A 26,707-nucleotide genomic window follows, 5' to 3' on the forward strand; every position below is an offset into this window, starting at 1 on the left:
CATGGAGGCAAGTGAGGGGAAGATGGCCCCCCGCCCACCTCCATAATAATGCAGTGCGGAGGCGACTTCAAAACGTCACTTATGCCCATAGCTCTTAAAAGGGAAAACATTAAAAAAAATTTTTTTTAATTACTATTTTATTTTTAATTTTTTATTGCATTTTTTAATGCAGCGGAAGCATTCGCGTCTGTCCCCTGGGCTGACATGGAGGCGAGTGAGGGGAAGATGTCCCCCCGCCCGCCTCCATAACAATGCAGGGCGAAGGTGACATCAAAACGTCACTTACGCCCATAGCTCTTAAAAGGGAATTTTTTTTTTAATTTTTTTTTTTAATTACTATTTTATTTTATTGCATTTTTTAATGCAGCGGAGGCAATCGCATCTGTCCCCTGGGCTGACATGGAGACGAGTGAGGGGAAGATGGCCCCCCGCCCGCCTCCATAACAATGCAGTACGGAGGCGACATCAAAACGTCACTTACGGTCATAGCTCTTAAAAGGGAAAACATTTAAAAAAATAAATTTAATTACTATTTTTTTATTTTTTTTATCGCATTTTTTAATGCAGCGGAGGCAATTGCATCTGTCCCCTGGGCTGACATGGAGACGAGTGAGGGGAAGATGGTCCCCCGCCCGCCTCCATAACAATGCAGTGCGGAGGTGACATCAAAACGTCACTTCCGCCCATAGCTATTAAAAGGGACATTTTTTTTTTATTATTTTTTTAAATAACAATTATTTTATTTTTTTATTGCATTTTAGTGTAAATATGAGATGTGAGGTCTTTTTGACCCTAAATCTGAAGCCTTGTCATGCTTTTTTTTCTATTACAAGTGACATTTAAAAAAAAAAAAAAACTGTGTAAAAATAAAAAATAAAAGATAAAATAAATAACAAAAAAAATAAGTTAAAAATACTTAAGCGCGGCCCCATTCATTTCAATGGGCAGGAGCAGTTTAGGAGTGGTGTGTACACACCGCTCCTTCACCGCTCCAAAGATGCTGCTAGCAGGACTTTTTTTTTTTTTTTAAATACCACCAAAAGAAAACTCTGTCTTTAAAAAATTTGTAAAAAATGTATTTTGGGTGCGGTGTTGCATGACCGCGCAATTATCATTGAAAGTGCGACAGCTCTGAAAGCTAAGGGGGGTGAGAGCGCCCGGTATTGAAGCGTCTTCTCCTCTGGTAATCTTCTAAAACGTTCACATATTTAGAAGTCGGTTCTTACTGCTTGGTGGCCCTTTACATGAGACGTTTGGTTGGGGCCCAGATCTGCGTCTCGCTGGGTCGCCACATTGAGCATATGGTAGAGATGATAATCTCCCAAAGTTTACACAGAACCTATCAGACAGGGCCGTAATCTACCCATTGATCAGGGCTTGGCTATCTCTGACCATCTCATCCCTTTCACAGCCTCCAGAGGAAAGACAGAACAAAGGACAGCCCTGTACAGTATATTGCTATGCTAAGCAGCTTTTCACTGCCAAATGGGGCAGAAAATGCAGAGTGGTGGCACAGAGGAGATCTCCACCTCAGCACATTGTAGCCCTGGATATCTAGTCATCTGGTCATAGGGGGGGATGGGTGGGGGGGTCAAGTCTTTTAAGAAGTGATGAGTACCTGGGCTGTCTGTTATCTCTACAGCCCGAAAGATAGCATGGAAATTCAGATTGATAGACTATCCTCAGATGACCTAAGCTTACATTTCCTAAGATCAAGGCTATAGAGTTTTCCATTAAAATATCCTTGGTGGTCTTACGTAATTTAAAAGTTAGGTCATTTAAAGACATTTTATACATTGTAAAACAAATACCATTTTTTAACAATTTTTAATTGCACTTATATATTTTTTTTTTGTTTTCTTATTTTTTGGTACTTTTTGTAATTAACCTTCATTTTTTGTTGTCCTTTTTTTTTTTTTTTTTTGAGGTTGTTTTCTTATTTTTTGTTATTTTTGTAATTACGTTGTTATTATCCTTCTTCGTTATTTGCTGTCCTTCTTTTTTTGTTTGTTTTCTTATTTTTGTTATTTTTGTAATTACACTGGTATTATCCTTCTTCATTTTTTGTTGTCCTTTTTATTTGTTTGTTTTCTTATTTTTTTATATTTTTGTAATCACGCTGGTATTATCCTTCTTCATTTTTTGTTGTCCTTTTTTTTTTTTCTTTTCTTTTTTAGGTTGTTTTCTTACTTTCTGGTATTTTTGTATTTTATGCTTCTTCATTTTTTGTTGTCCTTTTTTTTTCTTTTCTTCTTTTTTGGTATTTTTGTAATTACACTGGTTTTAACCTTCTTCATTTTTTTGTTTTCCTTCTTTTTTTATTTTTTATTTTTTCTTTTGTTTTCTTATTTTTTGGTATTTTAGTAATTACGCTGGTATTATCATTCTTCACTTTTTGTTGTCCTTTTTTTGTTTGTTTTCTTATTTTTTGGTATTTATGTAATTACACTGGTTTTAACCTTCTTCATTTTTTGTTGTCCTTTTTTTTTTCTTTTTTTTGGTATTTTTGTAATTACGCTGGTATTATCCTTCTTCATTTTTTGTTGTCCTTCTTTTTTTTGTTTGTTTTCTTATTTTTTGGTATTTTTGTAATTACGCTGGTTTTAACCTTCTTCATTTTTTGTTGTCCTTTTTTTTTAGGTTGTTTTCTTATTTTTTGGTATTTTTGTATTTTATGCTTCTTCATTTTTTGTTGGCTTTTTTTTCTTTTCTTATTTTTTGGTATTTTTGTAATTAAACTGGTTTTAACCTTCTTAATTTTTTGTTGTCCTTTTTTTTAGGTTGTTTTCTTATTTTTTTGGTATTTTTGTATTTTATGCTGGTGCAGCTCTTCTAATTTTTAAGGCTACTTTCAAAGATTAGCAGAGATCTTTAAAACCCGACTCCAACCAATATTTTTTCATTTTTTAATGCATTAGGTAACACTGCACTTTATAAGAATTTTCCTTGATGTTTCACAGTAAGTTGAAACCAAGAATGGAACTAATGTATGAAAATTCTTGTACGCCCATCAGTGCCACCCATTTGTGGCGCCTAGCAGTGCCGCCTCATCTTGCCCATCAGTGCCGCCTCATCAGTGATGCAGTGCCGTATCGCAAAAAATGGCCCGGGTTAAATCCTTCTGGCCCTTTAGTGGTTAAAGAGTTTGAAAGCAATGAAAAGACTGTTTTGCAGAAAAATATGGGGTTTGGAGGCGAAAAAAAAGTGCCCCGACATGAGACAGACAGAAAAAAAATGCGGCTCCATCAGTGTCAGTGGGAGGTAACATACGGCTGCAATAGTGGGGTGGGGAGGGTTGGTGGTGACCAGGTGGAAGCCTGGTCAAGTGAGTTATCCCCCGTGTTCACTATGCACTAGACATGTGCGCTGACAAAAAAAATTGTTACTTTTCCTTTCATTTTTTTTTTTGCTTTTTCTCGGAAATTCGGAAATCCGAAAATTCAGATTTTCAAATTAGCAGATTTTCAAATTTTCAAAATTTCAAAATTTTCAATTTCCGAATTTCAACTTCCGAATTTTCAAATTCCGAAAACTCGGAATTTTAAATTCGGAAATTGAAAAATGTGAAATTCAAAAATCCGCTAATTCAAAAATCGAAAATTCAGACATTTGAAAATCTGAATTTTCGGATTTCCGAATTTTCACATTTCCGAAAAAAGCAAAAAAAAAGAAATTTGAAAATCTGAAAAAAAAGAAAAAATGGTAAAATTCGAAATAATAACTAACTAATTATAACTAACTATTAAATTATAGGTATTGGAATTTCCTTTCAAATTTAGCTGTTTGTGAAAGTAATGAATACAAATTTATCTGAAGTTACGAATGATCCGAAATAAAGAATGCTGCATCTAAACAAATGGAATGGAACAAATTAATGATAAATAATAATAATAAAAAGGTTTTATTATTGATAGATTGTTATGTTCCATTCTTTTAGATATTATAGGCATTTGTTATTGCAGATAATTAGTAACTTTGGATAAATTTGTATCCGTTACGTTCACTAACAGCCAAATTTGAAAGAAAATTTGAATAACGATAATTTAATAGTTGTTATTAGGTTAATTATTATTTCAGATTTTCGGGTTTTCGAATTTTCTCTTTTTTTGAATTTTTAGATTTTCATTACTTAATGTGATTGTAGCCGTATTAGTGCAATTGTGACAGAGAAAATTGAGTACTGTCCGTGATACTTTTTTTATTTGCACTAACATACAATTTTTCAGGACAAGCTTTCGGGTATGTCCCCTTCTTCAAGGTCCAAGCAGTACTGATTTACAAATTTTTAAGCAGAATGTAAAAACAAGATTTTCATTCTTATTTTCGGATTTTCACATTTCCAAATTTTCGAATTTACGAATTTTTCAATTTACGAATTTCTGAAATTTTGAATTTACGAATTTCCGAATTTCTGAAAATTCTAAATTTTGGAAATTCAGAAACTAGAAATTTAGTAAATTGGAAAATTCTAAATTTCAGAAGTTTGAAATTCGGAAATTGGAAAATTTAGGAAATTGGAAAATTTAGGAAATTGGAAAATTTTAATTCAGAAATTCTAAATCTCGGAAATTCGGAAGTTCAGAATTTTGAATTTTCAAATTTCAGAAATTTTCCAATTTCAAATTTCAGAAATTTAGAATTTTTCAATTTGCTAAATTTTGGAAATTTGAAAGTTCAGAATTTGGAATTTCCAAATTTCCAAAATTTTCCAATTTCGATTTTCAGAAATTTACAATTTTCCAATTTACGAAATCTCTAGTTTTCAGAATTTTCCAATTTCCAAAATTTATAATTTTCGTAAATTAAAAAAAATTCTAAATTCAGAAATTCTAAATTCGGAAATTGAAAAATTTCGGAATTAACACATTTGTCAGAATTCGTTAAAAAATGTATTTGGAACTAAACGAACTGCACATGTCTACTATGCACAGGAACAGAAGACGGCGGTGATCCCAGTAGTAATGGCAAATACTACAGTGACCCCGATCTTTCTCAGCGGTCCTACAGGTATGGAATATTTATAATTATAAGCCAGACCATTGTATCTATGTGATAAAAACCCCACCTGACTTTCAGCGTTAAATAAACTCTTGGCCTATGACATGGATCTGTGGTGTCCTGGCGATATAGCCTTCCCCTCCCCTACAACAAACACGCAAAGATGGCGTCTTAAAAGCTTTGAACTCGGCAGAATTGATTAGAGCATTAGAGCTCATTAATAAGGCAACACGGAAATATGTGACTGCTGTTTGGTCATTAGGACAGTTAAGTAGGGAGTGACTTCGGGGAATCGCTCCCTTCCAGTGGCATTACGAGGAGGAGGCCAGCTCTAAACACTGACAGGGCCATTAGGCAATCGGAGGAGGATGTTATTTAGTGTTATGATACATTTTAATTGTCCTGACGATATTCGACTTGGGACAAATAATCCAATATCTTTGCGGCTTTTAGAGACGGCTCCCCTTGTACCCTGATCTAATAATCGCATGTTCTGTCTTTTACATGGATTTAGTTGAACATATTCAAAGCAACCTTTTTTTTGTTGTTGTTGTTGTCTGGGAGGCTATATATATATATATATATATATATATATATATATATATATATATATATATATATATATATATATTTTTTTTTTTTTTCAGTGCTTTAAAGTTGAGCTCCAGGCAACAAGCTAATTTTATTAAATACGGATCCGGGAGCTTTATCTGCCAAAGTATTTCTAGGCCTGTCCATCCAGTCTTGGAATTTACACAGTTCTGCCACACCACAAACTCCTCTCCAACAAGGTAGGAGACCTCATTTTCCTGCGCTGGCATCAAAGTAAAAATCTAGGGTCATTAAAAAAGAAAATAAGCATACCTACTCACCTCTCTGTACAGGGTCCTCCTAATGGGTTTCCTCCCCATCCCCAGCCTGTGATGGGGCAGTGAAAGGAGAGGCAGCACACTGAGGAGCTCCTCTCTCTTTCACTCTGCTCTAAACTCCTATCAGCATGTTTGTTGTTAGCAGATGAACTGATTGGCTCCTTGTAGAGTACAACTGATTGGCTCCTTGTAGAGTACAACTGATTGGCTCCTCGTAGAGTACAACTGTCTTGTAGAGTACAGCTGATTGGCTTCTTGTAGAGTACAGTTTATTGGCTTCTTGTAGAGTACAGCTGATTGGCTCCTTGTAGAGTACAGCTGATTGGGTGCTTATAGAGAACAACTGACTGGCTTATTGTAGAGTACAGCTGATTGGCTCCTTCTAGCATACAGCTGATTGGCTTATTGGAGAGTATAGCTGATTGGCTCCTTGTAGCATACAGCTGATTGGCTTATTGTAGAGTACAGCTGATTGGCTCCTTGTAGCATACAGCTGATTGGCTTCTTGTAGCGTACAACTGATTGGCTCCTTGTAAAGTACAACTGATTGGCTCCTTGTAGAGTACAGCTGATTGGCTCCTTGTAGAATACAACTGGTTGGCTCCTTGTAGCATACAGCTGATTTGCTTCTTGTAAAGTACAGCTGATTAGCTTCTTGTAGAGTACAGTTGATTGCCACCCGGTGGAGTGGCACCCGGTGTGGTCTTCTGCTCCTGTAGCTCATCTGCTTCAAGGTTCGATGTGTTGTGCATTCAGACATGGTATTCTGCATATCTTGGCTGTAACGAGGGCTTATTTGAGCTACTGTTGCCTTTCTATCATCTCAAAGCAGTCTGCCCATTCTCCTCTGACATCAACAAGGCATTTCCGTCCACACAACTGCCGCTCACTGGATATTTTCTCTTTTTTGGGATCATTATCTGTAAACCCAAGAGATGGCTGTGCATGAAAATCCCAGCAGATCAGCACTTTTTGAAAAACTCTGACCAGCCCGCCTGGCACCAACAACCATGCCACGTTCAAAGTCTCCTAAAGTCCCGCTCTTCCCCATTCTGATGCTCAGTTTGAACTTCAGCAAGTCGTCTTCACCACGTCTATGATGCCTAAATGCATTGAGTTGCAGCCATGTGATTGGCTAAATAGCAATTTGTGTTACCAAGCAATTGGACAGGTCAGGTGTACCTAATAAAGCATCTGGTGAGTGTATAATCTAAGCAACCATGCTTGTGAACTGAGCAGAGGTTGAAAGAACGAAACGGCGGTAGTTGATTGACAATATCTAACCCAACCAATTAGATCTTGCCTTGAGTTTGGCGTGGTTGGAAGGTGATGGAGGAGGTCAGAGAACGCCCATTCATTTATTACGCAGGTTAACCTCAGGCAGCATAGAAGGCTTATATCTGGGATTGGTTTTAGCCTTTCAGCTGGTCAGCATTTTCCTCAGACTCTTCACTAGAAAAATCTATTAATTTGATGTGGTGTGAATAGGACAGCCACTGTTTTCTGTTCTTCATTTACACTGGGGCTCTTTTCAGATGTAACAAAAGGAACTTCTATTACACAAGCGTCGGAGTTCTCTAATCACTGAAGAGGGAATGGGGTTTAAGTAAGGCTTATTGATCTGTGTGCTAAATGGACAGTCAGAATAGATGGACTTCACAGGAGACAAACGAGGTGCCTTCTAAGCCTCGCTCCTCTTCTCCTTCTGCTCCATTTACAAATGTTTATCCTTTATGGCATCCCAGATGGTGCTAATAACTATCCTTATGTATCATGAGGCATCCTAGATCTGCCTTGGGGAACCTGTAAGTGCTAACTAAAGTTTGATTCTCTAGATATTATATGCGGTCCTCCCCTAGCTAACTAAAGGCAGGTACACATGACCCAACGTTAGCAGGAAATGTAGCAGATTCGTGCCTAATTGTGTATAGAACCACCAAAGTTCTGCCACAGATACATTCCAAATCACCATGAAGGTACACATTTTTTGGGGGGAGAACTAGAATCTTTGACATGCAGAGCCAGATCGAAGCGTAATTCTTGTTCTCCTGGAAAGCTTTAGACTGCCCATGCCTGCTCCGACCAATAGGTAGGGTTGCAAGAGAAATTACTAACAGTCCTTACTGCCTGTACTTCCTGGGACTGAAGAGTAAACCAATTATTATTATTATTATTATTATTATCAGGGCCGTTTTTAAGGCAGGGCAAAATGGGCAGCTGCCCTGGGCCCTGTCATTGTTGTGGGGCCCAAAGCAGCTGCCTCATACTTGCCAAATATCCTGGTTTAAATTCCCTCGTTCCTTGATGTTTTAGTCCCGTGCTATGTCCCAATATCTCAGGCCGCGTACACACGGGCGGACTGTTCGCTCAACTTTGTTCGTCAAACAGTTTGACAAACAGTCCGCTCAAAATTAGCATGAGCGGACTTGACCACACACGATGAACGAACAGTCCGCTGAAAGCGTGCGCGATGACGTGAACGGCACGTACGACGGGACTAGAAAAACGACGTCCTATACACTGCAATGCAACCTTCGGCGTGTAAATTCTTTCTGAGCATGCGCGAGACTTAGTTTGACGAACAAGCCTACACACGAGCGGACTGTCCGCTCAAACCAAGTTTCAGCGGACAGTTTTACGGAAATTCCGAAAAACTTTGTTCGTCAGACTGTCCGCTGAAACTGTCCGCTGAAGCCCACACACGAGCGGACTGTCCGCCCAAACACTGTTCAGCGGACAAAGTTGAGCGAACAGTCCGCCCGTGTGTACGCGGCCTCAGTGTGAAATGCTGCTACTAATGCTGTCCAGCTCTGCCCTATTGTTGTTTACAGTTGACTCACATGTAGACCCTGTGTTTACATGTAAATTACTGGAATTCATATGTAAATAGCGGCAACTGGCATTGATATGTACAGTATATCATGCCCTCCTGAGGTCATATCCACAGTAATCTCTAGCAACCAATTACAGAAATCATGTGTTGTACTTCCAGCAACTAATCAGTGAGCCGTAATGTGTGCTGTACCATTTGGCAACCAGTCAGTGAGCGGTAATGCTACACTGTAGCCTCTGGCAACCAATCGCAATAGCTGCCTTATCTGATTCAGTAAAATGATTTTGAGTCTAGCTGCTATTTATTGTATGTCTCAGACCAGGTGGAGAGGGAAACTGCATGGAGGGGGGCCCAAGAAAAGTTTTGCCCAGGGTCCAATCAATATGAAAGACGGCCCTGATTATTATTATACAGGATTTATATAGCGCCAACAGTTTACGCAGCGCTTTACAATATAAGAAGGAGACAATACAGTAATAATACAATAAAATACAAGAGGATTAAGAGGGCCCTGCTCAGAAGAGTTTACAATCTAATAGGGTGGGGCAGGTGGTACAAGAGGTTGTAACAATGGGGAATGAGCTAATGGAAGTGGTAGAAGATTAGTTGGAGATGTGATGGACTTCCCTGAAGAGTTGGATTTTTAGGGATCGCCTGAAGGTAGCAAGAGTAGGGGATAGCCGGACCGGTGGAGATAGCGAGTTCCAGAAGATGGGAGAGGCTCTGGGGAAATCCTGGAGATAAGCATGGGAGGAGGAGATGAGAGAGCTTGAGAATAGGAGGTCTTGAGAAGAGCGGAGAGGACGGTTTGGGTGATATTTGGAGACAAGATCGGTGATGTAGCTCGGGGCAGAGTTGTGAATGGCTTTGTATGTTGCGGTTAGTATTTTGAATTGAATTCGCTGGGTGATTAGGAGCCAGTGTAGGGATTGGAGGAGAGGGTTGGCAGACACTGAGCAGTTGGTAAGGTGGATAGCAGCATTCATGATAGACTGAAGAGGGGATAACCTTATATAGAGGCAGGCCAATGAGAAGGGAGTTGCAATAGTCAAGGCGAGAACCAAAAAAGGGCTAGGTGGCTACAAGGACCTCATTCATAATTTCTAAATAAATGCTCCAAACTGGTGAGATACTGGCAAGACGTGGTCCAGATAATTAACAACATTTATCAGGTTCAACTTGAGTTTAACCCAGTTACGTGTATTTTGTGTGGAATGATGGAAGACCTATACCCCCCCCCCCCCCCATGGACTTATGTAGCACTACTTATTGTATTCACTGTACTGTATTTAGCTAGGAAGCTGATAGTGGGGATTCTGGTTATCTCCACACACCCCTACCTGCAGGCAATGTATACAACAGGTAAATCATATTCTAATACGTGAAAAAAATACATACCTTCACAGGAACACCCCTCAAAAATGTTAAAACTTATGGCAAGAGTGGTTGGACTCTCTTGGGGTAGCTCCCTCCCAACTTATACTTGCCAGGCTACTTCAGACGTGCAAGTGGGATAGATTTCGGGTAACATATACTTCTGTAGGGGCAAGAGTTTTGATTTTTGAATATTTATTTTCTCCTGTTTTTCTTTATGATTTTATGTGTTTCATTTGTGTGAGGTTCTGGTTGCCTTTTTTTTTTGTCTTTTATTGTACCGCTCCTAGAGAGGAAAACGCTAATGTTTGAATAGTATGTTACATAGTAGGTGAGGTTTAAAAAAGACAAAAGTCCATCAAGTCCAACCTATGTGTGTGATTATACAGTGGTGTGAAAAAGTATTTGCCCCCTTCCTCATTTCCTGTTCCTTTGCATGTTTGTCACACTTAAGTGTTTCGAAACATCAAACCAATTTAAACAATAGTCAAGGACAACACAAGTAAACACAAAATGCAATTTGTAAATGAAGGTGTTTATTATTAAAGGTGAAAAAAAATCCAAACCATCATGGCCCTGTGTGAAAAAGTGATTGCCCCCATTGTTAAAACATACTATAACTGTGGTTGTCCACACCTGAGTTCAATTTCTCTAGCCACACCCAGGCCTGATTATTGCCACACCTGTTCACAATCAAGGCATCACTTAAATAGGAGCTGCTTGACACAGTAAGGTCCACCAGAAGATCCATAAAAGCTACACATCATGCCGAGACCCAAAGAAATTCAGGAACAATTGAGAAAGAAAGTAATTGAGATCTATCAGTCTGGAAAGGGTTATAAAGCCATTTCCAAAGCTTTGGGAATCCAGCGAACCACAGTGAGAGCCATTATCCACAAATGGCGAAGACATGGAACAGTGGTGAACCTTCCCAGGAGTGGCCGGCCGCCCAAAATTACCCCAAGAGCTCAGCGACTACTCATCTAAGAGGTCACAAAAGACCCCACAACAACGTCCAAGGAACTGCAGGCCTCACTTGCCTCAGTTAAGGTCAGCGTTCATGCCTCCACCATCAGGAAAAGACTGGGCAAAAATGGCCTGCATGGCAGAGTTCCAAGGAGAAAACCACTGCTGAGCAAAAAGAACATCAAAGCTCGTCTCAATTTCTCCACAACACATCTTGATGATCCCCAAGACTTTTGGGACAACATTCTGTGGACCGATGAGACAAAAGTGGAACTCTTTGGAAGGTGTGTGTCCAAGTATATCTGGCGTAGAAGGAACACTGCATTTCATAAAAAGAACATTATACCAACAGTAAAATATGGTGGTGGTAGTGTGATGGTCTGGGGCTGTTTTGCTGCTTCAGGACCTGGAAGACTTGCCGTGATAAAAGGAACTATGAATTCTGCTGTCTACCAAGAGATCCTGAAGGAGAATGTCCGACCATCTGTTCGTGTACTCAAGCTGAAACGAACTTGGGTTCTGCAGCAGGACAACGATCCTAAACACACCAGCAAGTCCACCACCGAATGGCTGAAGAAAAACAAAATGAAGACTTTGGAGTGGCCTAGCCAAAGTCCTGACCTGAATCCTATTGAGATGTTGTGGTATGACCTTAAAAAGGCTGTTCATGCTCGAAAACCCTCTAATGTAACTGAATTAGGACAATTCTGCAAAGATGAGTGGGCCAAAATTCCTCCAGGACGCTGTAAAAGCCTCATTGCACGTTATCGCAAACGCTTGGTTGCAGTTGTTGCTGCTAAGGGTGGCCCAACCAGTTATTAGGTTTAGGGGGCAATCACTTTTTCACACAGGGCCATGATGGTTTGGATTTTTTTTCACCTTTAATAATAAACACCTTCATTTACAAATTGCATTTTGTGTTTACTTGTGTTGTCCTTGACTATTGTTTAAATTGGTTTGATGTTCCGAAACACTTAAGTGTGACAAACATGCAAAGGAACAGGAAATGAGGAAGGGGGCAAACACTTTTTCACACCACTGTATGTCAGTATTACATTGTAAATCCCTGTATGTTCAGGTGCTTATTTAAAAGTTTTTTGAGACTATTGATGCCCCCCACTGAGACCACCACTTGTGGAAGGGAATTCCACATCCTTGACACTCTTATGCCGCGTACACACAATCGGACTTTTTCGACAGCAAAGGTCAGACGGAACGAACTTCCTCATTCTAGTCCGGTCGTACGTCATCACGTTCGAATCCGTCTGACTTTGGTGTGATTGTGTGTGGCCAAGTCCGTTCATTCGGAAAGTCCGCCAGAACTCCGCCGAAAGTCCGTCGTTAAGACTGTCGGACCTCATCCGTCGAAAAGTCTGCTCGTGTGTACGCGGCATAAGAGTGAAGAAACCTCTACAAAGTTTAAGGTTAAACCTCTTTTCTTCTAATTTTAATGAGTGGCCACAAGTCTTGTTAAACTCCCTTCCACTAAAAAGTTTTATCCCTATTGTGGGGTCACCAGGATGGTATTTGTATATTGAAAACATATCCCCTCTCCAGAGAGAATAAGTTCAGTGCTTGTATTTTTCCTCATAACTAATATCCTCCAGACCCTTTATTAGCTTTGTTGCCCTTCTTTGTACTCGCTCCATTTCCAGTACATCCTTCCTGAGGACTGGTGCCCAGAACTGAACGTCATACTCCAGGTGCAGCCGGACCAGAGTCTTGTAGAGCGGGAGAATTATCATTTTATCTCTGGAGTTGATCCCCTTTTTAATGCCAATATTCTGTTTGCTTGGTTGCTGAGCTGAGCTGAGCCTATCATCTACTAGGACCCCCAGGTCCTTTTCCATCCTAGATTCCCCCAGAGGTTCTCCCCCAGTGTATAAATTGTATTCATATTTTTGCCACGCAAATGCATTATTTTACATTTTTCTACTTTGAACCTCATTTGCCATGTAGTTGCCCACCCCATTCATTTGTTCAGATCTTTTTGCAAGGTTTCCACATCCTGCGGAGAAATTATTACCCTGCTTAGCTTAGTATCGTCCGCAAATACAGAGATTGAACTGTTTACCCCATCCTCCAGGTCATTTATGAACAAATTAAATAGGATTGGGGGACCCCACTACCCACCCCTGACCATTCTGAGTACTCCCCATTTATCACCACCCTCTGAACTCGCCCTTGTAGCCAGTTTTCAATCCATGTACTCACCCTATGGTTCATGCCAACAGACCTTACTTTGTACAGTAAATGTTTATGGGGAACTGTGTCAAATGCTTTTGCAAAATCCAGATACACCAGTATGGACTCTTTGCAAACAAGCTCATATTTTATGTAGAGTAAAACGTACCTTTGCTTAACCATTAACCGCACATGACGTCTATACATGTTTTTATTATATACTTTTATTTTTGTACAATAAAAAAACATTCTTTGATGAAAAAATAAAATAAAAACGTCTATGTAAATAAAACCATAGTTTTGGTTTCAAGGGTTTTGGCATGGTAAGCCTTGCCAAGTTCTCCTCTGTGATAGAGAGGAGGATGGTCCACAGTCGGGAGCACGCCTACTAGGGTGACAACGCTCCTCTTCCATATATACAGCACAGTGAGTGAGCGTTGTCACCCTCGGGCATAGATAGGATCATTCGGTAAAATGGAGCCACCACAGCTATGGACCAGTAAGCTGAAATATATTATATTTTTGTTGGGTTTAGGTACACTTTATTCATTTGGGCCATTTGTGTTTTGCTTTGGACATCAGTTTGTAAAACCTTTTTGATGGATGAAGATCATGGTGTTGAAAATTGATTATATGGAACAGTGGATAGCACAATGTCTTAGTTGTTAATACTCATGCCTTCCAGCTCTGGGGTCCTTGGATTGAATCTCAGCCAAGACACTATCTGCATGGAATTTGCATGTTCACGCAGGTTTCCTCCCACATTTTAAAGACGTGATGGTTCATTGGTTCCTGTCTTTTTTGGCCTTAGTATATGTGTGCAAATTGTGTTATCACAAATTTTTTTTTATTTCAGATACTTATATAGTGCCATCAATTTACACAGTGCTTTACATATATGTTACACATTCACATCAGTCCCTTAACCTCATCGAGCTTATAATGTAAGGTCCCTAACTCACATTTATACACGCTGTACACATACTAGTGACAATTTAGGATCCAATTAGCCTACCAGCATGTCTTCGGCCTCCCTAAACCTCTCTAAACTGGAGTTGAACTCAGTGGCGGCCCATGCATAAAGGGCACACGGGCGCCGCCCTCTCTCCTGCCACCCCATCTATCACCAATAGCTAGATTCATGCATTGCATGAATCTATATATGGCTGCCGCTACCACCCTCTATTCAGGAGGCTGGGCACTTTTTGGGTGCAGGACGCCAGAATTACAGCAGCGGAGGGGTGTTTTTTAATCACTTGATTAGAGCCATAGGCTCTAATAGGTGTCAAAAAAGGTGACTTGTGAGTGTCATGCTGGGCACTCACAGGTCATTCAGCTGTATTAGAAAAGCGAATGGCTATTTGCTTTCCTAACACTAAACCGCCTCTCCGCCAGTCAGGTGCTCGGGTCTGTTACCTGTCACCTGATTGGCTGAAACGACAGGCGCTGCTATTGGACACCTATAAGGAGAGGACGGGAGATGAGGATGGCAGGAGACGCATGGAGGTCCAGACAGATGGCGAGCGGGCGGTGGGAACACTGAGGGCATTTAATGGGCACAGTGGCAGCATATGATGGGCACACTGGCAGCATTTTATGGGCACACTGGCGGCATATGATGGTCACACTGGCGGCATATGATGGGCACACTGGTAGCATTTGATGGGCACACTGGCAGCATTTGATGGGCACACTGGCAGCATTTGATGGCACAGTGGCAGTGTTTAATGGGCATTTAATGGGCATAGTGGCAGAGTTTGATGGGCACGGTGGCTGCGTTTGATGGGCACAGTGGCTGCGTTTGATGAGCACAGTGGCAGCATTTGATGGCACAGTGGCAGCGTTTAATGGGCACAGTGGCTGCAATTGATGGCAGAGTGGAAGTGTTTGAGGGCACAGTGGCAGCGTTTGATGCACACAGTGCCAGTGTTTGAGGACACAGTGGCAGCATTTGATGGGCACAGTGGCAGCATTTGGCACCGTGGTTGCGTTTGATGGGCACAGTGGCAGCATTTGATGGCACAGTGGCAGCAACTGATGGCACAGTGGCAGCGTTCGATGGGCACAGTGGAAGCGTTTGATGGCACAGTGGCAGCGTTTGAGGGCACAGTGACAGTATTTTATGGGCACCGTGGCAGCGTTTGATGGTCACTTTGGCAATTTTTGAGGGCACAGTGGCAGCATTTGATGGGTACAGTGGCAGCGTTTGAGGGCGCAGTGGCAGCGTTTGATGGGCACAGTGGCAGCAATTGGCACAGTTGCTTCATTTAATGGGCACAGTGGAAGCGTTTGATGGCACAGTGGCAGCGTTTGAGGGCACAGTGACAGTATTTGATGGGCACAGTGGCAGCGTTTGATGGTCACTTTGGCAATGTTTGAGGGCACAGTGGCAGCATTTGATGGGTACAGTGGCAGCGTTTGAGGGCGCAGTGGCAGCGTTTGATGGGCACAGTGGCAGCAATTGGCACAGTGGCTTCATTTAATGGGCACAGTGGCAGCGTTTGATGTCACAGTGGCAGTGTTTGGCACAGTGGCTTCATTTAATGGGCAAAGTGGCAGCGTTTGGCACAGTGGCAGCATTTGAGGGTACAGTGGCAGCGTTTAATGGGCACAGTGGCTGCAATTGATGGCACAGTGGCAGCATTTGTGGGCACAGTGGCTGCAATTGATGATTTTTTTTTCAAAAAAATTACGCGCCCCCCAAAAATTTGGATCACCAGCGGCCACTGGTCGAACTTAAAAAGGTTTGGTAGGATCAGTATTTCCCTAATTGCCTCAGGCTGCTTGTTTACTACCATTGCTCCTTAACAGCCAGCTCCTCATTATAATAAGAACATCTTGAAAGTCAATAATAGCGGCTCCTTCCACATAGGGATCGCTAAGGATACATTTAATTCCTTCAGGAGATTCTGGCTCGACTTAAGTAATGAATCATTAATGGGTTCCTCTCTTGTGGCATTCTATTAGGAGGACATTGACAGACACATACAACAGGGCCCCAAGATGACTAATGTGATGATATTCCTAATGATGAGGAATCAATGGGCCACTGTAACTTTAGAGTAAAGAAGAATCCTCATTTGTGTAAATAATACTGCTGGTGGGGAACAACGAAAGGCCAGTAAATGGTGACCTGGGATCTGGGATCTGCATCCTCCTTCAAGGGTCTTTTGTTGGATTTGTTTTGCTGAAGGCAAGATTCACCCGCAATTATCCTCCCTGGAAGTGTACAGTCAATTAACAGATCCTCAATGAACATTCCGCAGGAAACCCAATGACAGAATCTGTCGTGTCATCAAAATATAGAAGAAACGCATCGGATAAAAGATTTAAAGTACATTAAACCTTAACACTGAACTTCTCTAATTTGCTCATTACCCCCCATTCCTGCCCAGGCCTTCCAGCGCTGTCACACTTTAAACAACAATTACACGGTCATGCTACACTGTACCCATATGACATTTTTATCATTTTTTTCACTCAAATCAAGCTCTTTTTTTTGGTATTTAATCAACACTGTTTTTTTTTTTTGATTTTTTGTGAAATAAACGGAAAAAAAAGGATGAAAATTTTGACGCGTTTTCTTTATTTATTTTACATTTTTTTTGCAATTAAATAATCTTTCTTTCATAAATTTAGGCCAAAATGTATTCTGCTCCATTTGTTTGGTAAATTTTATTATTATTATTATTATTATTATTATTTAGTCTCTTGGAAAGTTCACAAACTGCGTGTATATCTGAAAATATTGATGTACCAACGGCCTAACTAATTTTCCTGAGACCCGAAAAAAAATCCCAGAACAGTAAAAATAGCCCTAAAATGACCTTTTTGGAAAGTAAAGAGTTACGCCGCGTACAAACGATCGGACATTCCGACAACAAAATCCATGGGGGTTTTTTTTCTGACAGATGTTGGCTCAAACTTGTCTTGCATACACACGGTCGCACAACGTTGTCGGAAATTCTGAACGTCAAGAACACGGTGGTATACAACACGTATGACGAGCCGAGAAAATTGAAGTTCAATAGCCAGTGCGGCTCTCCTGCTTGATTCTGAGCATGCGTGGAACTTTGTGCGTCGGAATTGCGTACACAGGATTGGAATTTATGAGAACGGATTTTGTTGTCGGAAAGTTTGAGATCCAGATCTCAAATTTTGGGTGTCGGAGATTCCGATGGGAAATGTCCGATGGAGCCTACACATGGTCGGAATTTCCAACAAAAAGCGCTCCCACCAAACATCTAATAGGCGTCAAAAAAGGGTGGGCCAGTTTTGTGACAATAGTGAATTAATATTTACTGCTGTCTTTCTGATTCTCCTCCCGGTCAGTCAGAGACCCGTCACCCGATTGGCTGGGAGCGATCCTATTGGCCCCTAGGAGGAGGAAGAAGGAGGAAGAAGGAGACGCAGGGGAAGCCGCCACCCGTCACCCAGATGAACCGCTGCCTGCGACCTAGATGGGGCGTGGGGCTAGTGACTGACCGACCAACCGGGGGGGGGGTGTGATTTACCCAACCATCTCATCCTTATTCACTAACTTCCCTGTTTACATAGGCAGAGCGCTGTTCTACTTCTTTCCCGAACGATCGGCAGGTCCTGCTGATTGGCTCCTGCTGTGTCCAATCAAAGCGGGGAAGCAGGTCGATACGCGCGCCTGCGTCCCAGACCCGGAAATGTCAGATCACCTACTAAGTACGTGATCTGCCACAGAGCGGCCTCCCTGCCACTGTATATGTGTGTGGGGCAAACGCTAATCGGCTAAAAACGTATTGACTCTACTTCATTACTCTAGATACCGTACAAACATACTTATTTTCACAGCCTATACTTTTTATGGACTAACGAGGTCTCTAGGTATACATCACTACACCCATGCTATGCCTGCTCTCCGTTTGGCCCCTGGTGGGGGTCCCATATGACTCCGCCCCCTCAGCTCCCTGGTGAGGCACCTGCTGCCACCGTCTTGGAGCCGCACACCTGTAGCCATGGTCAAGCTCAGTGGTGAGTATGGGGACCCACAACCCCTCCTACCCTGTGCCTTTATAATTAATACTGTGCCATATTGCCAAATATATACTTTTTCATCCTAGGTACATTGTTACACACATCTACCACTGAAGAGCGAGCTGGATCTCGTGAAACGCGCCGGGTAGTATGATGCCCGTGTATTATAACTGCTATTACATCTATGTACCAATATTCCTTGTCTATGTATCTTTTTAAAATTGCCAATTGTTGGCGATATCTATGTATGTAAACAATTTTACTTGAATAAACCATATACTGTATTTACTACTGTTTTGTTTACTGATGGAAACGGTACCCACTTCATTTAAAGTCCCGGGGCGAATCCTTTGTTTTATTATAAGCGGTTAAAGAAGGCAGCATTAGGCAATTTTATATCAGCAGGCAGGGATGTATGACGTGAATTGTTAAAAAAGAGAGAGGTTTGCTTTAACCACTTCAGCCCCGGACCATTTTGCTGGCCAAAGACAGACCACTTTTTGCGATTTGGCACTGCGTCGCTTTAACTGACAATTGCGCGGTCGTGCGATATGGCTCCCAAACAAAATTGACGTCCTTTTTTTCCCACAAATAGAGCTTTCTTTTGGTGGTATTTGATCACCCCTGCGGTTATTATTTTTTGCGCTATAAACAAAAATAGAGCGACAATTTTTAAAAAAAGCATTATTTTTTACTTTTTGTTATAATAAATATCCCCCAAAAATATCTAAAAAAACGTCTTTTTCCCTCAGTTTAGGCCGATACGTAATCTTTTACATATTTTTGGTAAAAAAAATCACAATAAGCAATTATTCATTTGTTTGCTCAAAAGTTATAGCGTTTACAAAATAGGGGATAGTTTTATGGCATTTTTATTCATATTTATTTTTTATTTTTTACTAGTAATGACGGCGATCAGCGATTTTTATTGTGACTGAGACATTATGGCGGACACATCGGACATTTTTGACACATTTTTGGGACCATTGTCATTTATACAGCAATCAGTGCTATATAAATGCAGTGATTCCTGTGTAAATGACACTGGCAGTGAAAGGGTTAACCAGTGGGTGGCAGTGTAGGGGTTAAGTGTTCCTAGGGGTGTGTTATTAACTGTGGGGGGGCTGGGCTTTCATTTAGTGAACACTGATCTCTGCTCCAATCACATGGAGCAGACATCAGCATCACTTGTTGCTAGGCAGAACGGGGAGATGCTGTTTACAATGGCATCTCTCCGTTCAGCCACCCCATGAGACGACTCACGGGGGTCCTGACCAGCACGCGGGCGCGCCGCTGGCGTCATGCTCGCGATGGCAGGGTGGAATTAAAGACTGGACGTACCTGTACGCCAATATGCCTGCCCGTGCCATTCTGCTGACGTACATCGGCGTGTCGGGAACTGGTTAAAGGGACATACCCGTATGCCCTGTACACACTATAGGATTTTCCGACAACAAAATCCAAGAGATTTTTTCAGACGGATGTTGGCTCAAACTTATCTTGCATACACACGGTCACACAAAGTTGGTCGGAAATGCCGAACGTCAAGAATGCGGTGATGTACAACACGTACGACGAGCCGAGAAAAATTAAGTTCAATAGCCAGTGCTGCTCTTCTGCTTGATCCCGAGCATGCGTGGAACTTTGTGCGTCGGAATTGTGTACACACATTTGGAATTTCCGACAATTGATTTTGTTGTCGGAAAATTTGAGAACCAGATCTCAAATTTTGTGTGACGGAAATTCCTATGGAACATGTGTGATGGAGCCTACACACGTTTAGAATTTCCAACATCAAGGTCCTATCACACATTTTCCATCGGAAAATCCTATCGTGTGTACAGGACATAAGATCTAGAATACCCAGTCTCTCATTAGGATTAAAGGTCTAATAGGCAACCCTGGGGTCTCCTTTTAGCAGTGATAGCACATACCGCAACTTGTAATTTTCCTTAGATATTCATTCCTTTATTGTCTGTTTCCAATGTACATTGCTATTTACATCTGTAAATTCCAAGTTGCTATATAATTGCCTCAGGGAACCTTTTCAGCTGAGTTTTGGCTGTTACCCAAGACTTAGTTGACTAATACCCTGTTTCAAGACTCACCCATTGTACAAGTAAAATCAGCGAGAGCTAAACAATCTGCATTGTGTTTGTGTGTTATTTAAAAGGTACAAACAACTTGTCTGAACCTAGAGTGTCAGGAGGGCTGGAAAGCCTACAGGGTCAAAGTGGCGCAGATGAACATGCAGTTCTAAGCAACCCCCAAGGGGGCAGTACTACATTTGGGTACAGCATAGCATGACCATGCAATTGCCAATGAAAATAACACAGTGCTGTATAGCCTGTTCATGAAGGGGGATAAATGTTCACAAGGTTAAGTGGTTAGCCGCCTTCCTACTGCCATAGTGTAAAAAAAAAAAAAAAAACACAGCAGGGAGGTAGACGTCCATTTCCAGACTGCAGTTTATAAACGTCACCCCAGATATAGCCTGCATAGCAGCCCCTTCCTCTCCATCCTCCAACTGTAGATCACCTGTACATTAACCCCTTCATGTCCTTCTGCCTCTGTCTACGACCTGCCACCTGTCAAACTCTGCAAGCTGATTTAAATGTGCTGTGGCGGCAAAGTTAAGCATTGCAGTCATGGATTGTGTCTTATACTATTCCACTCGCAATGTTAGGATTTAGGTGGGTAGTCGAAAGGGGGTGGGAAAACCGCAGATCGCTTCTTTTTACTGCCCCTTTGCCACCCTTGTGAACTGACCCATAGTAACTCAGCCTTAGTATTAGGCTTCAGTTACACATGTGTACTTAAGAGTACACCTGTTCGAAGGCCATGTTTGCCCACATGGAGATGCACAGGTGTTCCATGCATTCCCATGCAGTGAGTCCCATTGATGTCAATAGGAAAGTAGCACACAATGCCATATGCAATATGTTTTAGTGCTGCTATAGGGGTTCTAGTAGCATGCAAGTTCGGTGTCTCACATTATTAAATGGGTGCACGATGTCAAGTGCTTAATGCAGTCAGCATTGGAACATATAGAGACGAGAAGATGCCACACACAGCCAGCTTGTCTGGTGGAGAGAGATGTGAATGGCATCAGCCTGTGACTACTCCTAAGCCACGTTGTGATGCATTACGCTCCGCCCACCGGGGGAATAAATTGTAGAGGTTTGGTGGTGTGCGAGGTCTTCTTGTCTCTGATTGGGAAGCAGCGGTTGCACAGACACAGTCAAACCATGTACTGACGCGTTTTTCCCTGCACATCCGGGATTATTGTAATGTCTGGTCTGGTTTTGTTGTCTTCTTTGTTTTGTTAATTGGGAAGCAGCAGTTGCACAGCCACAGTCACAGCCAGGGAATGTGCTGGCGCGTTTCGCCCAACCCATCACGGATTAATCGTAGAGGTCTGGTGGTGTGCAACGTCTTCTCGTCTCTAATTGGGAAGCAGCGGTTGCACAGACACAACCACTGCTCCCAGTCTGACATCCGTGCTGGTGCACCTGCACAGCTGTCAAACTGGGAGCAGCGGCTGTGTTCATGCAGCTGCTGCATCCCAATTGACATCAATGGGACTGAGTGCATGGGGATTCATGGAACACCTGTGCATCCTTATGTGGCTAAACATGGCCTTTTACAGGTGAATGCTTTACTATACCCCTGTGAACAAAGCCTAAAAGCCTTCTCAAATGAGGTCGCATGGACTTTTGTAGCTAATAGAAACCAGCATGCCCTCATTCTGCACCTCTTCTGTTTATCTATGCGTTCCCAGACAACACAGAAGGCTTTAGGTTTATAGAAGCCGCCCTATTAGCTATGATGTCAGCCTGGAATAGGAAGCAGCCTTTCATTTTTTTATTTATTATAAAAGGTGCGCTTGTCCTTATAACAGCAGAAAACAGCCGACACAATTTAAACCTATTCTTAGGCGCACATCTTTATTGGCTCGTTAAATTTTCTTTTCTCCGTTCTCTCCAGACAGGGAGCGAAGTCATTGGCACCTCGTTGTTGCCCTACTTTCACTTAACAGGCGGAGAATTGCACAAGAGCGATGGAGAGGAGGCATTTCTCACGCAGGCAGAGCCAGATCCCAGCAATTAGGAACATGTTGCTGTGTGCAGGTTATGAATAGAAGTTGACGTTAATTATCACTTATAGATAATTGGCTTGAAGCACCGTCATGTGAAGTCGTTCTGGCTAATTTAAACTTGTGTTGAATCCAAGGGTTTTCTGCGCTGAGCGGACGCGTCATAACCAGATTAACTAGTACGGCCCACGGCTCCCATAGATGTCTTGGGGTAAAGCTCTCTCTTAAAGTGGACCTAGCATTGGATATATCGTGTAGACCTAACATCAGACATATCGTGTGGACCTAGCATTGGACATATCGTGTGAACCTAGCATCAGACATATCATGTGGACCTAGCATCAGACATATCGTGTGGACCTAGCATCAGACATATCGTACGGACCTAGCATCAGACATATCGTGTGGACCTAGCATCAGACATATCGTGTGGACCTAGCATCAGACATATCGTGTGGACCTAGCATCAGACATATCGTGTGGACCTAGCATCGGACATATTGTGTGGACCTAGCATCGGACATATCATGTGGACCTAGCATCGGACATATTGTGTGAAGCTAGCATCGGACATATCATGTGGACCTAGCATCAGACATATCGTGTGGACCTATGATTAGACATATCATGTGGACATAGCATCGGACATTATGAGTGGACTTAGCATTGGATATATCATGTGGGCCTAGCATCCGATATATCTTGTGGACTTAGCATTGGATACATCTTGTGGACCTAGCATCAGACATATCGTGTGGACATAGCATCGGATATATCTTGTGGACCTAGCATCGGATATATAATGTGGACATAGCATTGGATATATCTTGTGGACCTAGCATCGGATATATGTCTTGTGGACCTAGCATCGGATATATCTTGTGGACCTAGCATCAGATATATCTTGTAGACCTAGCATCGCATATATCTTGTAGACCTAGCATCGGATATATCTTGTGGACTTAGCATCCAATATATCTTGTGGACCTAGCATCTGATATATCTTGTGGACCTAGTATCCGATATACCTTGTGGACCTATCATCGGATAAATCTTGTGGACCTAGCATCCGATATACCTTGTGGACCTATCATCCGATATACCTTGTGGACCTAGTATCCGATATATCTTGTGGACCTAGCATCGGATAAATCTTATGGACCTAGAATTGCATACATCATGTGCACCTAGCATCGGCTACATCATGTGCACCTAGCATCGGCTACATCATGTGGACCTATGGTTGCCACCTCACCCCTTTAAACCCAAACACATATAAATTACACAGGTTCTGTGGCTGATTAAGGTGGTAATTAAACTCGCTTATCTGTGCCTTATCTGCATTTAATTAGCCTCAGAACCTGTGTAATTCAAAGGTGTTCGGGTTTAAAGGGATGAGGTGGCAACTCTATGTGGACCTAGCATCGGCTACATCATGTGGTCCTAGCATTGGATACATCATGTAGACCTAGCATCGGCTACATCATGTGGACCTAGCATTGGATACATCATGTGGACCTAGCATCTGATAAATCTTGTGGACCTAGCATCGGATATACTGTATCTTGTGGACCTAGCATCTGATATACAGTATCTTGTGGACCTAGCATCCGATATATCTTGTGGACCTAGCATTTGATATATCATGTGGATAATAATAATTAAAAAAATGTTTTGATCTTTATTTTTTTAATATCGAGCGTGTGTAGCACCCTCTAGTTAGGTAGGTGCTAGAGTGTGTGAGGATTTTTCTGGAGAGTAGGAAAATTTAGGCAGGCCTAGCTGGTGGCTAGGCCTGTTTGTTTTCCTTCTGGGCTGGGAGTGGCTCAGGGTAGTAGCTGGTGACTCACTGGCAGCATCCCTGAGACCTCCTTCTTTCTAGAGCTTACTAGAAAGATCTGGAAAGAGAGGAGGAGAAGAGAGATTGAGCTGCCTGGGGTGTTTTTGGGAGCCCTGACCAATCCCCAACCTGGATTGGCAGGGGGTGGGCCTCCTTGAAATACTCAAGGTCAGCCCAGCTGGGGAGGAGTTGTCAGGTGGAAGAGCTGGAGTGAGAGAGTGACAAGATCCTGGAAGAGAGGCACATGAGAGAGCAATCAGAGAACACTGCTAAGAGTCTCCAGGGAGGACAACAGGTTGCAGCAAGTGAAGTGCTGGTGAGTGAGCACAGTTGGGAGGACTGGGGGGGGCACACCTGAGAGAACTGGGAGATTGCAGTTTGTGTTGGATGCAGAACCAAAAAAGAATGGACTGTGGGAAGGGCAGTGGAAAGAGGTCATTGTAGGCAGGCTGGCAGGGCCTGAAGAGAGATATCTGGGATTGGTAGCTGAGTTAGAGGACACTTAGCACCTGAACTATTTCTACACCGCAGGGGCCCGAGGTCCCTGCCCGCAAAAGGCAGTTCACTAAGGCCTGGCTAAATTAGTGCCAGGCCTAACCATTCCATGCTAGCTAGTCTGGAGGAGTAACAGTCTGCAGCAAGGTGAGTGCTGGAGGAGAAATAGTCAAGCAAGCGTTTGTGCTGGAGAGAAGACTGGAGTATATATACTAAAGTGTATATAGATGTCCCAAGCAAGTTGTACTGAATATTCCAGGACATCCCATAATTTCCCTATACCCATCCAAGTTAAATACCCTCGATAAAATAAAAAAAAACAAAGCTTATGGACTGTTCTATGTCTCCGAGTGACTGATAGATGGATGCTGAGCTGGGCAGGGTGAAAGGTGAACCACTACATTCAGCAACCCCTACAGGGGCATGTCTACACATGTGTTGCATTGTTCCATGTATTAAACCAGGGGTCTCCAAACTTTGGCTTGAGAGCCATTGTTGTTCCGCTACAAGATTTGATCTGGCCTGCAGCAAGTGGTCTTGAAAGTACCCCAGCTGGCTATCCATTACAAGCCAGACTTGACCTTCCTCTAGTCCCCAATACAGTGTCCCCCCCCCCCCTGACATGGTTGGTTCCTGGAACCTAGAAGCTTGTCCCACTTCCAGCATTCATGGGAGGACTGGACTTCCTCTGTCCATCCTCCCAGCCACTGCCCTACTTGGAGGGAACTCCTTAATGTAAGGGGGGACTCTGCTGGGCACACATGGGTGTGGGGGACTCTACTGGACACTCCTAGATGTGTGTGTGTGGGGGAGGGGGTGGGGTGGCAGACTCTCATATGAACTCCTGGATGTAAGGGAGGACGCTGATGGGTACACACAGATTGGGGGGGGGGGGGGTATTCTGCTGGGCACTCCTGGATGTAAGGGAGAGAATTCTGCTGGACACTCCTAAATGTAAAGGGGCATTCTTCAGAAGAAGTCCTGAATGTAAGGGGGACTCTGCTGGGAACACACACACAGATGTGGGGAGGGAAATCTGCTGACACTCCTAGATGTAGAGAGGGACTTTGATGGACACTCCTAGATGTAAAGGGGAACTATGATGGGAACTCCTGGATGTAAGGGGAGGGGAGACTCTGCTGGGCACACATGGATGGGGGGGCACTCCTGGACGTAAGGGGGAGAATTCTGCTGGACACCCCTAAATGTATAGGGGGATTCTTAAGATGTCCTGGATGTAAGGGGGGACTCTGCTGGAGACGCATAGATTGGGGGGAGAACTCTGCTGGACACTCCTAGATTTAAAGTGGAACTCTGATGAGAACTCCTGGATGTAAAGGGGAACTCTGCTGGACACGCCTAGATGTAGAGAGGGACTCTGATGGGAATCCCTGGATGTAAGGGGGGGACTCTACTGGGCATACATTGATTGGTGGATTGGGGGGGGGGGGGGCGACTCTGCTGGACACTCCTGGATGTGTGTGGGGGAAAGGAACTCTGCTGGACACTCCTAAATGTAGGGGAGAACTCTGCTGGACACCTGCAAAAAAGGAAACGAATGCAGTCGTTACATCTGAGGCCTGGTAATCTGCAGCATATGATGCCTTTATGCTTGGGTTTATAAATACCCACATGGTTGCTTTTTAAATAATATTTGTAACACTAATGATACAAATAGACCAATCGTATTCTTACTTTTGTCATTTTCCATTATCTGATTGGTTACCGTGAGAGACATCGCTTTTCTCCAATAAAAGAAGGCTCACACACTACTTTCCGCCCATCGCTTCTAAACATTAGTCACAATCCGTGTTCTCCCATCCTATAATTACATATAACATGTTGTGACATTACACTGAGCTGTGCCCGCTGCCTATTGTATGACAATCAGCGGCAGTACATCACCCTGACATATAATTATAGAGTCGGCTGTGGGAAGAGATTCTCATTTCCTCGCTTCTCCGAGTCACTTCGGGCTGCAGCTTCACAGACAGCCAGATTCAGCACCGGAGAAGCCGCCATAATAATTACATTGTGACTGGGCA

Source organism: Lithobates pipiens, unplaced genomic scaffold (genome assembly GCF_037356315.1).
Source record: "Lithobates pipiens isolate NorthernLeopardFrog02 unplaced genomic scaffold, aLitPip1_a1.2 Scaffold_19, whole genome shotgun sequence".
NCBI lineage: Eukaryota > Metazoa > Chordata > Amphibia > Anura > Ranidae > Lithobates > Lithobates pipiens.